We start from the raw sequence: 12,604 nt of genomic DNA, 5'->3' as shown, positions 1-12,604 counted from the left end.
TATTTAACTTATAGTTGCATGATTTGGTCAAGGTTGATGCCTGTGTGAATGAAGATCATAAGTCTTGTATAGTTTAATATGTTAAAGGTAGCAAGTGAACTAGTTGAAATAGCTAGGTTGATGAATGCTTAGAAATGGTAAGTTTGAATGTTAAGCATGATACATAGCTTAGTGAATGCTTTGGTTAGTTCATCTTTAGGTAGTTCCTTAAATTGCTTAGTTCTTAGTTTGCATAATGAAACCTATTTGAATTGGTAAATGAACTATTTAGATATGAATGGTTGAATTGGAAATTGAATATGCTTACATGAAGAATATGTTTAGTGTGTTATGTTCAAAGGTTGGTTCTAGGAGATATAGACTTGTTTTAGCTTAAATTGTATTGTTTTGGCGTAGGAGGAATTTGTATATGAACGGATATGATGATATATCGTGATGGGAAACACTTGAATTAGGTACCAAATGTGCATTTTGCAAAAAAATAGGGACAAAGCTGGGATCATGAGTCCCCGATGTCGCAACATCATCCAATAGTGAGTGGCGTCACAACATAGATATACATGTCATCGCAACGTAACTCAATGAGTTCACAATGTCATGATGAGGAAATTAAGAAGTTGCGATGTTGGCCCAAAATTTTTAAAACTTTATAATTTGGTCTTGGTTCATGCTCGGGTTAGTAAAAGAGCTTTTTAAGCTCGTGCGGGACCTAGAAATAATTGTATAACATATTATGAATGTGAATGATACTATTTACATGTGTGAATGAACGAATGTTGCGAAATTATTTATGGTTGCTCCGGTAATGAATGTAGCATCCTGCAGCTCGAACTCAACAATTGGGTTGGGTGAGGAATGTTACAGTACATGTAGTTGCATAGTGGTTATTGACAATTATTATAGTGGTGTATATAAGTTGTGCAACAACACTCGTCAATGATAACTTTTCAATCATCAATACAAAATTTTGTTGGTTTTATACTTTTTTGTTCATCTTTTTCAGCTACCAAACAACATTTCATGGTTCAATCTCGAATCTTATTTGTAACTAATAACCCTATATGAAGCAATGAATGTAGAGAATTCGGATGCAATGATCATTTAAAGGACTAAAAGGATAATTTATACAACTCAAAGATGGTATGTATTTTTTTTTCAATTAATTATATGTATTTACTTTGTATTTAGAATTTGAAAACACCATTAGAAAGAACAACCACAAAACTTGGATATAAATTATAAAATGAACATGAAAAAATATTTTATTATGCAATTTTCCAGATAAAGTATATAAATCAATTTTATAATATGACAATATCACGTGAGACATATGGGAATAATAAAATTAAGATGTTTTTAATTAAACCAAATTTTTATACTATTCGTAAGACGTTCCAAATTATTTATGAAAATTAGATCTTCCAAATTAAAGAAAAAATTTTGAGCTAATAATTACATTTCGCATTATGTGAATTAGGAAGGATTGGTCGACGAAATATGAACCAGAGATTGAATCTTAATATACCTCAGAACAATACATTTTTGTTATCGCGAGATATATTGGCAGCTGCGGATCGTTTGATTGGAATGAAATTTGGAATGGGTACACTTGACGATATGAATCATTTGAAAAATAAGCGTATTCTTTCTGTAGAGGATCTCTTACAAGATCAATTTGGATTGGCTCTGATTCGTTTAGAAAATGTAGTTAGAGGAACTATATGCGGAGCAATTAGGCATAAATTGATACTGACTCCTCAGAATTTGGTAACTTCGACTTCATTTACAACCATTTATGAATCCTTTTTCGGATTACACCCATTGTTTCAAGTTTTGGATCGAACAAATCCGTTGACACAAATAGTGCATGGGAGAAAATTACCCAACTTGATTTCAATTTTTATTATTTTTTATCTTTAACTAATACCATAAATTTGATACTCTTTACGATATTAGTTTCTTTCCTAATTCGGAGTAATAATGACCATTTTTTTTTAAAAGAAATCTGTTTATAGCATTGGGCCTGAACAACTAACAGGAGAAGTCCACCAGCAATTTACAAACCAAAGTAAAACAAAACAAAAAAACAAACCAAGGAAAGAAACGACAAATAAAAGAAAATAATTAAAAAAAAGAAGACCAACAAAACACCATCTTCTCCATCCAACTAGTCTTCAGGCGCAATGTGTGTCAACAAACCCCAAAAAATAAACGGTAAAAAATCTTCCAAATCCGACAGTGAAACATCTGAAAAAGAAAGTAGTTGAAAATGGCCACCCTATATCAGTATTTCTCAACTCCATCAATGAAATAAAAAATGGGTTATGGAGGTCGACCATTCCGACGATCAAAACCGGCCACTTCCAAAGCTTTCAAAGGCGCATCTTCCATCCAGAACGAATCTCCTTCAGTTTCCATACCCTCAACAGCCATTACATGCGCTGCTCCATTCCCTTCTCTCGCAATGAATTGGAATTGACAACGTTGGAACTTCCTTGCTAGGTTCTTCACGTCCCAAGTAAATGGTCTAGACTCCGAGTAATCCTCACTTGATTTTTGAATATTATTAACCACCAGTCTCGAATCACTTTCAAGAATAACATTTGAAAAACTCAAGTCCAGGGCAAATTGGAGCCCATGAAGGACAACAAGCGCTTCAGCAATCACCACCGAATAAACCAGGTTATGTCCTTAAAATTCCAACTCCATTATAAATCCCTCATCATTTCTAATAATAAAACCTAACACTGCTCGTTTTTTGACAACCGACAATCCCGCATCAACGTTAATTTTTACCTACCCTTGTGGAGGGGGCAACCATTTTACCATGGATCTCGGCTGGGGATGCTTCAAATTCTCAACACTACTACGATATTCCAACCTAAAACTCCTAATGAAGGTAACAATTTCCTCCAAACTTTGCACCCTTCTTTCATGTACAAATTTATTTCGAGAGAACCAGATCGCCCAAATAGTAACAGCAATTACCCTTTTCTGTTCTTATCAGAATTCTCCAACAGCCAACTCAACCACTCATTAAAATTTAAATTTGCCATTAAACTTGGCCACTGGACGTCTAAATTGGACCAAACTTGTGCAGCAAACAAGCAATCCCGAACAACATGAGTAGAAGATTCACACCCCTGGCCACAACGCGGACAATTGTCATTAGAAGTCAATCTCCTAAAATGTAAGTTTCGAAAAGTAGGCACATAGTTTTGGACAAATTTCTAGATTAAGATGCGAATTTTTGAAGGACACTCTAAACTCCATATCTGCTTGAACATTTTTTGCTCATTGATGCTCACATTAGAGTTATCCAGTAACATTTTATAGCCACTCTTTACAGAATAGATACCAGAATTATCGCTAAACCAAACTACTTTATCAGATTGATCAGTAGTGGGAATAGGTAGACTCATAATCTGGTCAGCTTCTTCCACCGAAAAAGTTGAGTAAATAAGATCTCTGTTCCAATGATTAGGTTCATTTAGAATTAACTCTGCCACCCAATCCAAACCAGCCACCCTATCAGTAGAAATAGAACGTTGAGCTTTTCCCGGCAACCAATAATCTTTCCATATTGACACCGATGTTCCAGACCCAATTCTCCACTTCAAACCAGACCCTAACAGGCCTTTAGCAAACCAGATACTTTTCCAAACAAATGATGGATTCGCTCCTAAAGAGGCTTCCATAAAATTTGATCCCCTATAGTACTTTGCTTTGAGCAAACACGCAAGTAAAGAACTCGGGTTTTCCATAAGCCGCCAACCCTACTTAGCAAGAAGTGCAATATTGAATTTGGCCAAGTCTCGGAACCCCATCCCGCCCTCCTCTTTTGGTACTGACAGCTTCTTCCACGAACACCAGTGAAGCCCTTTTTTCCCTACTTTCTTTTGCCACTAGAATCGAGCCATGACCGCTTCTAAATCCCTACAAACTGCTGATGGTAACAGAAAACAATTCATAGCATACAGTGGAATAGCCTTGAATACAGCTCTGATAAGGACCTCCCTCCCCCCTATGAAAAGTAATCTTGAGCTCAAACTTGAGACTCTTTTAATTAGCTTTTCTTTAAGTTCCTCAAAAGCCCTCTGTTTGTTACACCCCACCATTGAGGGGAGACCAAGGTAATTTTCCAGGTTTAGATTCCTATTAACCTCCAAAACCCTACAAACCTCCTCCCTTTTCAATTTTTAACGTATAGCATACTACACTCTTAAGGGTGGGATTCAAGTTCAAATCTTGGAGACGATATTGTTAGGAGAGACAATCACGAACCTTGAACATGAACCTTAAAACAAACATAAAATTTATATATTGATTTGTTCTCCATGTGTCCTAGTATTATAGTGAAAAAGTGTTAACCATTTAACTATGACAACAAAGACTACTTTCAATTTTATGTCTCTATATTATTTAGTATATATATTAGATAAAAAGGCATTTTTTTAAACAAATCCATGGGATTTTGGGGTAGGTCAATGCAACATTTTGTTTAAAGCTATTAAGGCTAATCATGGGAACCACAAGTTTTACGCCACATCGCTACCTTCTTCTCCCTTCGCTTAGAAATGCTAATTATATTGGGTTAACTTTGGTTTACTATGTTGGTTAAGACACAATAAATTTACATTTCTTCTTAAAATAATATAATAGATCATTAATGTATCAAATACTTATCCAAAAAATATTATTAAGAGTAAATCAAATTAAAAATAAATTAAAAACATAACAAATTGTTAATATCAGTGACTATGACCATATATTAACAAAAGAAAAAACCATTGTCACCATGTTATAATTTTAAAACGTAAATTAAAAGTGACTAATAGTTTAGTAAAAAAGAGTAGTTTAGTTACAACCATCTGCATTCTAAGGGCAGGCCAACCAATCAGTTGAGGAACAAATAATGTCATCAATACTGGTTTCATGCCGGTCTCTCTTTTCAACCTTCAAAAACCAATAAATTAAGCAAAGCAATCTTTATATGGATCACTCACTGCATCGTTTGACTCATTGGATCAGATGAACTCCTTTTTTTTCCTATTGGAAATGAATCATTCCAATGTACCCTTTAAAAATCTTCCATGACTTCAACTTTAGAAAATTTACATGCAACTCTAGTCCTACAAAAAAGTCCAATCCCTACCGCTTAATCCCAGTCTTGTCACACCAATTAAATGTTAGACTGTAAATCTACCCTAATTTGTTTTTTCTTCATCTACCAATTCAACAGATATGCTAACTTATCTGGATGCAACTCGGCAGAGGCTCCCATCTGCTACTGACCTTGGAATGGTTGTTGTGATCACCAAATCATCCAGGTACCTGACATGATTCAAGGATTCCAATTTAAGTTTCAACAACAAAAAAAAAGAAAAAAAGAAACTGCAGAACATCATCTGAATGCCGCTCTGCCTCATCAGCCATAGTTGCAGGAGCATCATGTCCTGTATTGATTCTATTATCTTGCAACATAACTTTCTTATCAGAAGTTAATGTTAGTGAATATGGTTTCAATTCAAAGTCAAAAGTTTTTCATACATCTCTACTACGCTTCTCATTAAGTAAAGTCATCCCATTCGATTCCACTTTATATTCCTAGATGGGACTGACATTTATCCAAACTGGTAACTAAATTGCTCCTTATGCAAACACCAGTCTGCCCATGAACCTAGACAGTTTTACTTGGGAGACCTTTTTAATTAACATGACATGGAGAGAGGGCCCCATGTACTTCCTCAGAGAATTCGGTCCTAAGTCCTAACACCATTTTGCATCTCAGCCATTTGAGATTCATCAACTCTTGTTGCCACCATATTGGGACAGACAGGAGGGGTTGTCTTACGGCAGACATGACACCTAAATCCAATAATATTGATTTTGTTCTCTGAATTAAGTCCATAAGCATCCCCATGAAACCATTCTGCATAAATTAATTTAAATGAATATTAGGAAACAGTTAATTATAAAGAAGGAAATTTTCAATCATCGACTGTCGGTGTTTATGATAGGCAGGAGCCTACAATGAGAACTGATAAAAATGCTAAAAGTTTATTACCTTCACAAATTTCACATGCAACAAAGTTTGAATTAGATGCATATCCTGATTCACAAGAAAGAAGACATCTGGGTTGATAAGGGGAGACAGACATATGTTCAGATAGAGCAAAAAGCATTTTTCTTTGAAATTGCATCACCCGTTCATCATCTGGCTTACTAGACGACAACCCAAGACCATCAAGCCAGTAACTACGGTAAGCCCTTGTTCTCTTCTTCTTCCAATTACTTTTCTTTATCTTCTAAGGTGCTTTCTTCTTTGGTTTCTTTTTGCCTTTCTTGCACCTACCATGCTTTTTCTTTTGCAAAGAAATGTATTTTACTTTCCCAGGTGAACGGCGCAGTGGCACAGCAGCAGCAACCTTTTTATCCTTCCGAACCCGCAGTGACATTCGTACTGCCAGTGATTTTTCATTGGCTCTTTTACACTTCTGTTTCAGTTTTTATTTTTTGTACTTTTTGTGCTGGTCTTTTGCCCCTTTGAATCACCCTTTCCTCTTTTGATGACATTTCCCCCTCTTTTTGCATTGACATTCAACTTGCCACCCTGGCATCGATGCCATGTATATGTGTACTCAGCAATGATTGCTACAGCAGATTTTCTAACATGCCTCTTACGAAAAAAATCCTGGAATTATAACAAACTAATCAGAAATGTGAAATATTATGTGAAGGAAACCACATGTGAAGATAGACTCATGAAAGTAAATACCATCAAGCACACAGAGCATAACTTAGTAACAACAAATCAAGACTTTAAGCACAAGACAAAGGCACTTTGGTACAGAAGAGCACCACTTACCCTTACAATACTGACAGCAAACAGCTTCCCTGCCAATTTGATAAAAGAAACAAAGTCAAAAACATAGTTAATTCAAAGAAAACAGTAAAGAACTATTAAGTATGAAAATATGTAGGCTGAACATCTATTCAAACCAAAAAACTATCTCTAGTTCAGATAAAAAAAAGAACTTTAGAAGTTCTCTATCATTTCTCTTACTAGTGCTGAAACAAGATTGGGTAAACTAAAAAGTTCTACTCCCGAAGAAACGATCCATCCCGAATTCAGTCAATGCCATTAACTTGTGAAAGGGTACTGATTTATCAACACCAGCGAATCTGGACCAAAAAAATAACACCAGCAAAGCACTATTATGCTCTAATAACTAACACAACATATCTTTTAAGCACCTTTTTCCTTCTCAGGCTTCCTGGTTATTAGTTTTGTGAAAATAAGGATAAGATTGACATCATATTTGAGACGGAATCTTAGAAACAACAGTTCAGTTCCGTTATAACTTTCCTCCAATACCATGAAACTAGAAACGATTAGAAACACCACGCTGTCTCTCTCTTCAACCCGGCCACCTTCTCCATATCTTTATCTCTTAACAGCCTCAACTCCCAATCGTTCCATCTTTTAATTCTGTCATCTTTCCCAGGAAACACAACCAGTAAGCCTGATTTTTATTCTTTTTTTCCACTAGTTGATGACTCAACAACAGCTCGCCATGCAACAGATTTGCTTCTCTTTGCCAAGTCTGAACTCTCAGGATACAATATGCCGGGTATCTTTTTGCCTCCAGCTGCAGAATTTAAACTTCAAAGAAATCCAGAATCATTGTTTTTATATATATATATATATATATATCCAACAAGAAAGCTTAGAAGGACAAGAGGGAAAATGCAGACCTTGCCAAGCAGCCTTGGAAACCAATGAGCGCGGCAAAACCTTTCAGTTGAACAACTAACGAGAAACCATGCCACCCTTCCACCAACAAATACTTGGTCTTACAACAGGATTAGAAGTAGGGTTACTTTCACCATCATTGAAGCTGCCCCTTTTCTTGCAATCGCATGCTTGGCAGATCCACGACTTGAAGCAATCACAATATGAGAAGCTGAACCCATAGTGCCAGCAGAATCCACATGTTTTGTCCAGTCTGTTGAAAGAGAAAGATGATGCAGATTTGCCTCTAACTGTATACCCATTGTGGGATTAAGAATATCAGAAAAGATAGAGAGTAAGCTCTAAGTAGTATAATCTAGATCACTGGCCAAAGTTATATTCTTGGAAGTGGTTATTGTTGATAAGTGACTAGTAACTAGATCAACTAACCCATTCAAAGAGCTGAGGTGAGAAGCTGAGTGGCAAAACCTAACAACCAAAAATAGACCATCTAACCTTCTAAGAATCTAGACTGAACCCGATCAGAATTCACTAAAAAACTTAAAAGGTTCAAACTTGATCCTAGCCCAAAACCCAAACTATTAGAACCCGATTAGTATTTCCTTTCACATAATAATGAGGAAAAGAATAGAAACAAAAATACCTGATCAACCTAACCCCACCTAATTTAACTTCAAAATATCACTGATCTAAGTGGAAAACCGTCCAAAAAGTCAAAAACAAAGCCAACACAAACCGACTTTAACAAATTTCATTTCACAGCAATCAGCATTGTGCGTGTGTGTGTGTGTGTGTGAGAGAGAGAGAGAGAGAGTGAAGATATTAAAGAGGCTGAGTTACACTCAGCAGCAACATCTAAAACAGACTCGTTGTAGGTTCGATCAGTTAGATATTAGAGAGATGCCATATAAACTGCTACGTTAAAGCCCTAAAAACCAAATTCATAAAACTTTATAAATTTGCCTGAAATAAATAGAAAGTAATTACCGTTAGCAATAATTGTTTAACAGATGCAATAGCAAATTCCTTGACAATGCTTTTATGCCAGATCTTCATGTATTGTGGATTCAGCCATGGACCTGACAGAAGCCCATGCAAACGATTTTCAATGGCAAATATATGACATATCACATCTATAATATGGCCCTTCTTATTCCACTTGGACTGATGGTCAACCATCTCACTTTTTGAAACTTCCTGAATAGAACCTGAAGTAATTTTAAACAAGTAATCTATGTCATCCATTGGATATCAACAGGAGAAGCACCACCCACAATTTTCTTTGCGAGCATCTACGTATAGATTATGAATATCCGGCCACTGAAATCTGTTGGGTTTCTCCATAATAACTTTCATCTGCTTTGCAATTATCATCTCCACAGATTCTAGGGAGTCTTTATTTGTCTTTTCTGATGGTTTACGCATTAACATTCTACAACTAATGAGGCAGTTTCGGCAAAACTATAATAAGTCACGTAGCTGATCCCAGGCTGTATTTGTGATGCATCACCACTTTTTGCACTTATCACACAAGGAGTTCTCTGAGATGCTAACTTTGTCATGCTAGCTTGCTTAGCTTCTAAATCGTTAGATAGTAAAGAACTGTCTTCTAGAGCTGCACGTTTCCCTGGAATCTCAGATTGGTTTGAGTACTTAATAGACCCCTGTTTCTGAAAGTTATGAAAGACTGAAGTCTGAACCCATTTGCATTGTTTCAGCTGACCCTTCAGAACTCAGATATGGGATTTCTGTTCCAGCCACCAAATCCAACATGTTAGCAGACTCTGTAATCTCAATATCAAGATGACCGGAATTTTCAGCAACTTCCTTCTCTTCCGGCTTTCCACCATCAGCAGTCTCATTCTTTATCTCACATATTTCTGCAGAAGCCACAGGTGGCAAGGATGAACTAACAGTAGGAATTTGGCCCTTTCTAAGTGTCTCTGAACAGGCTGAATTCCAAGAGTCGAAGTTATTACTAGCACACCAATGGAGCCAACGGCTTCATCCCACTGCTTGCTAATAGCTTTTACCATGTCATTATAGTGGCATGATGATTTTAGCACATCGGGTACAAAGTTGAGGTCATCTCTGTGGTAGTAATTCAATGAGCTTTCAGCATCAAATGAATCTAACTTGCAATTTCAATAACAATAGAGGCAACAGCAAATTGAAAAGGTCATTAACCTGTACACAAGTAACCTTTTGTGCCCATTTTAGCAAATAAAATACAAATACTCTATGCTAATGCAGAACAGAAAGGTTAACCAGTAAAACAAAAAGTTGGAGACTACATAATAGACGAAATTATAGAAGATAAGGAATATGAAGGAAAATCCATTCCATTCCTTCCAGATTCCCTACATTTCTACATGAAGCATAAATTTGTTAATTTGTAGAATCTGCTCCCTTGAATTTTCAAATTAATACAATATAAGCCTTTCATAAAGAACTTTGAATAATGGAATGGACAGTAATAATGATCTGCAATTTTTCCTTAACCATAATTTTCTTAAAGGAACCTTATAAGCATAAAATAGTAACTTAACACTATTTCCTACTCACTCCAAAATATTTGGAGGAAGAGTTGAATTTTTTTTAATTTTAAATTTCAAACATTCTAGTGAAGCAACAGAGAAGATTTCATATCAGTGGCACCCAACATCTTCGTATAATGATGGGAAACTGATGTTTCCATGTAGTATTAGATGAAGGCAATAAATGTTTGTATCCTGCTTAAGACACAATGGAGCCTGAGAAAAACAAAGATTGGGTGAAATGTATGACAACACCTTCAAAAATGGACACAAACAACAGGGAGAAACCAATTCTTTAGGAGCAATTGACCGAAGCAAGTTGACTTTACTATATGACCCAATATAATATTCCCACCAGTTAATTAGTTCATTTGAAAGAAATATCATCATGGATAAAATCCTAACAGGGGATAACTATTTTTTGGACATGGCCATAAGTATTTAAAATCTAGTACTTGAGATTCCTAAAATATTTTACTCTAAAAAGTCCCAAACTCTTGAAGTTGCCTTCTTCCTGATTATGATTCATAAATGTTCAAAATTAGAACAACAAGCTAGGTTTTCCTTTTTATTTTATCATTCATATAGAATCATGGTTAAAATATAGAAGCATGCAGACCATCAACCAGCAGATTTTATATTGACAACAGCAATTCCGAAGAAGATCTTCTATGTGCGGGAACAACATGAAAATGTCATTAATAGTAGGTATGGTTGTTAGGGAAGTATCCACTTCTCTAGCACTGGAATTGTTAAGTGACCGTTTACATATTTGAGTATTGACAATTTATTGAATAGTTTGAACGGATTGTGTTGATAATATAAAGGATATTTAGTCCAACAATGAAAGTCATATTATTTGGGAATCTCATATTAAAAATTGGATCGAATTGTCACCCAAGTCAATCTCTTATAAAATGGAGATTTGGATTGGATTGGAACTATACGTGATTAGCTGCCAAGAGTCCATGATTGGTTTATTCTCTATTATTATATTGTAAACAATTTATTATGTTGCTATTTTAATGGAATTGTTATAGATCTTCTATGTTAGCAAGCCTCAAATAAAAATCTATTTAAGGAAGAGACTTGTATAGGTTTGAATACGGAGAGTTTTTAACACTTATCTTGTTCAAATTAGAGAACTTTTCTTAGAGTGCAAGTTATTAGTAAAATCTATTGTGTTGTTGTTTTACTTGTTGAGTTCATAGGGGTGAACTTTGTGATGAGAGTATTGTTCTTCAATGTTCAAAAAACTAAAATATTTCTAGATGATCAAATCTTTTGAAATCTTTCTTCATGGGTTAGCCCACAAATTCCACTTTTTTTATTTTTAGCTTTTTCTTTTCCTTTATTTTCTTCCCTCTCTTTTTTGGTATTCGAAAAACTAAAATATTTTTGGCGACTAAAAAGGAAATAAAAATATAAAGAAAATTCAATGTTAGGCTATCGAGATATACAAAAATAAAAAAACTACTTGAAAATATAAACAAGTAGATAGTTGCAAGTAAGATCACATTCATAGGAATCGATGATAATTTTATATATATAAAAGGGGGTTTTAAAATTAAAATAAAGTAAAAGGAGATCATAAAATAAAAGAAAATAAAATCGACGAGAAGAAATTCTAGCCAAATGTAAAATCTTTATTTGATTCATAAATTCAATCATCGACGCAAAGATAACTTTAATGCCTTTAATAAATTAGTTCTAGTTGCCGACTTAGCACCGGACAACCAATCTCTCATTACTTGTTCGGTAACTAAGAGGTAGCTTGTTTGAAATTACTTCCCTAATCGATAAATAACTCTGTAACTTAGTGTCCAAGATTTAACTTATTAGCAGCATTAACAATGAGAGCGACTTAATTCTAACCAACAAACTCACCTCAACAAGGCTCATCTAAGCTAAATCGCACATCCACACCACATAAATGTAAACTACGACATAAATGAATTATGTAGTTTGTAACGGCCAGATTTACAACAGTGTCGGAAATAGTAGCTCTGGGACCATGAATCCGATGATGGAGTCAATAAATATTATTTATTAATATTTACGTTATAGTGTTTTATTGATTGTTAATTGATAAATTCGGTTAGCAGGTTAGAAATGATGTGTATGGACTAAATCATAAGAATTAGCGAATAGTTAGTTAATTAATTTTATAATAATTGATTAAGGTTTGAGGTGACAAATAACCACTCTTGCATGTTTTTGTCGGTTGTGTCAATGTATGGTATAGACACTTGTTAATTTTCATTGAAGGATGAAAATTATAATGTTTGGTGATATAGATGGTAGTGGATGG

The 12,604-nt window shown here is 35.0% G+C and overlaps 2 long non-coding RNA genes across 12 annotated transcripts; one reads left to right on the top strand and one right to left on the bottom strand.

Annotated features, from left to right (window-relative positions):
• Positions 1-1,992: 1,992 nt before the first annotated feature.
• Positions 1,993-9,938, top strand: LOC107954306 (uncharacterized). 11 transcript variants are annotated; one of them, XR_005916234.1, is made up of 6 exons: positions 2,059-2,518; positions 2,623-2,899; positions 3,008-3,190; positions 5,243-5,330; positions 6,104-6,263; positions 6,398-6,597. It is a non-coding gene; the product is annotated as an uncharacterized lncRNA (long non-coding RNA). The 11 variants fall into 11 exon arrangements; XR_005916233.1 differs by having other exon boundaries at positions 2,618-2,899; XR_005916235.1 differs by having other exon boundaries at positions 2,060-2,518; positions 6,125-6,263.
• Positions 5,305-6,871, bottom strand: LOC121219458 (uncharacterized). Its single transcript, XR_005916237.1, has 3 exons — positions 6,779-6,871; positions 6,068-6,694; positions 5,305-5,932 (listed from the first exon to the last, which is right to left on the bottom strand). It is a non-coding gene; the product is annotated as an uncharacterized lncRNA (long non-coding RNA).
• Positions 9,939-12,604: the final 2,666 nt, after the last annotated feature.

This window comes from Gossypium hirsutum, chromosome D07 (assembly GCF_007990345.1).
Source record: "Gossypium hirsutum isolate 1008001.06 chromosome D07, Gossypium_hirsutum_v2.1, whole genome shotgun sequence".
In the NCBI taxonomy this organism is placed as follows: Eukaryota; Viridiplantae; Streptophyta; class Magnoliopsida; order Malvales; family Malvaceae; genus Gossypium; species Gossypium hirsutum.
This window is presented reverse-complemented; position numbering and strand designations above follow the sequence as displayed.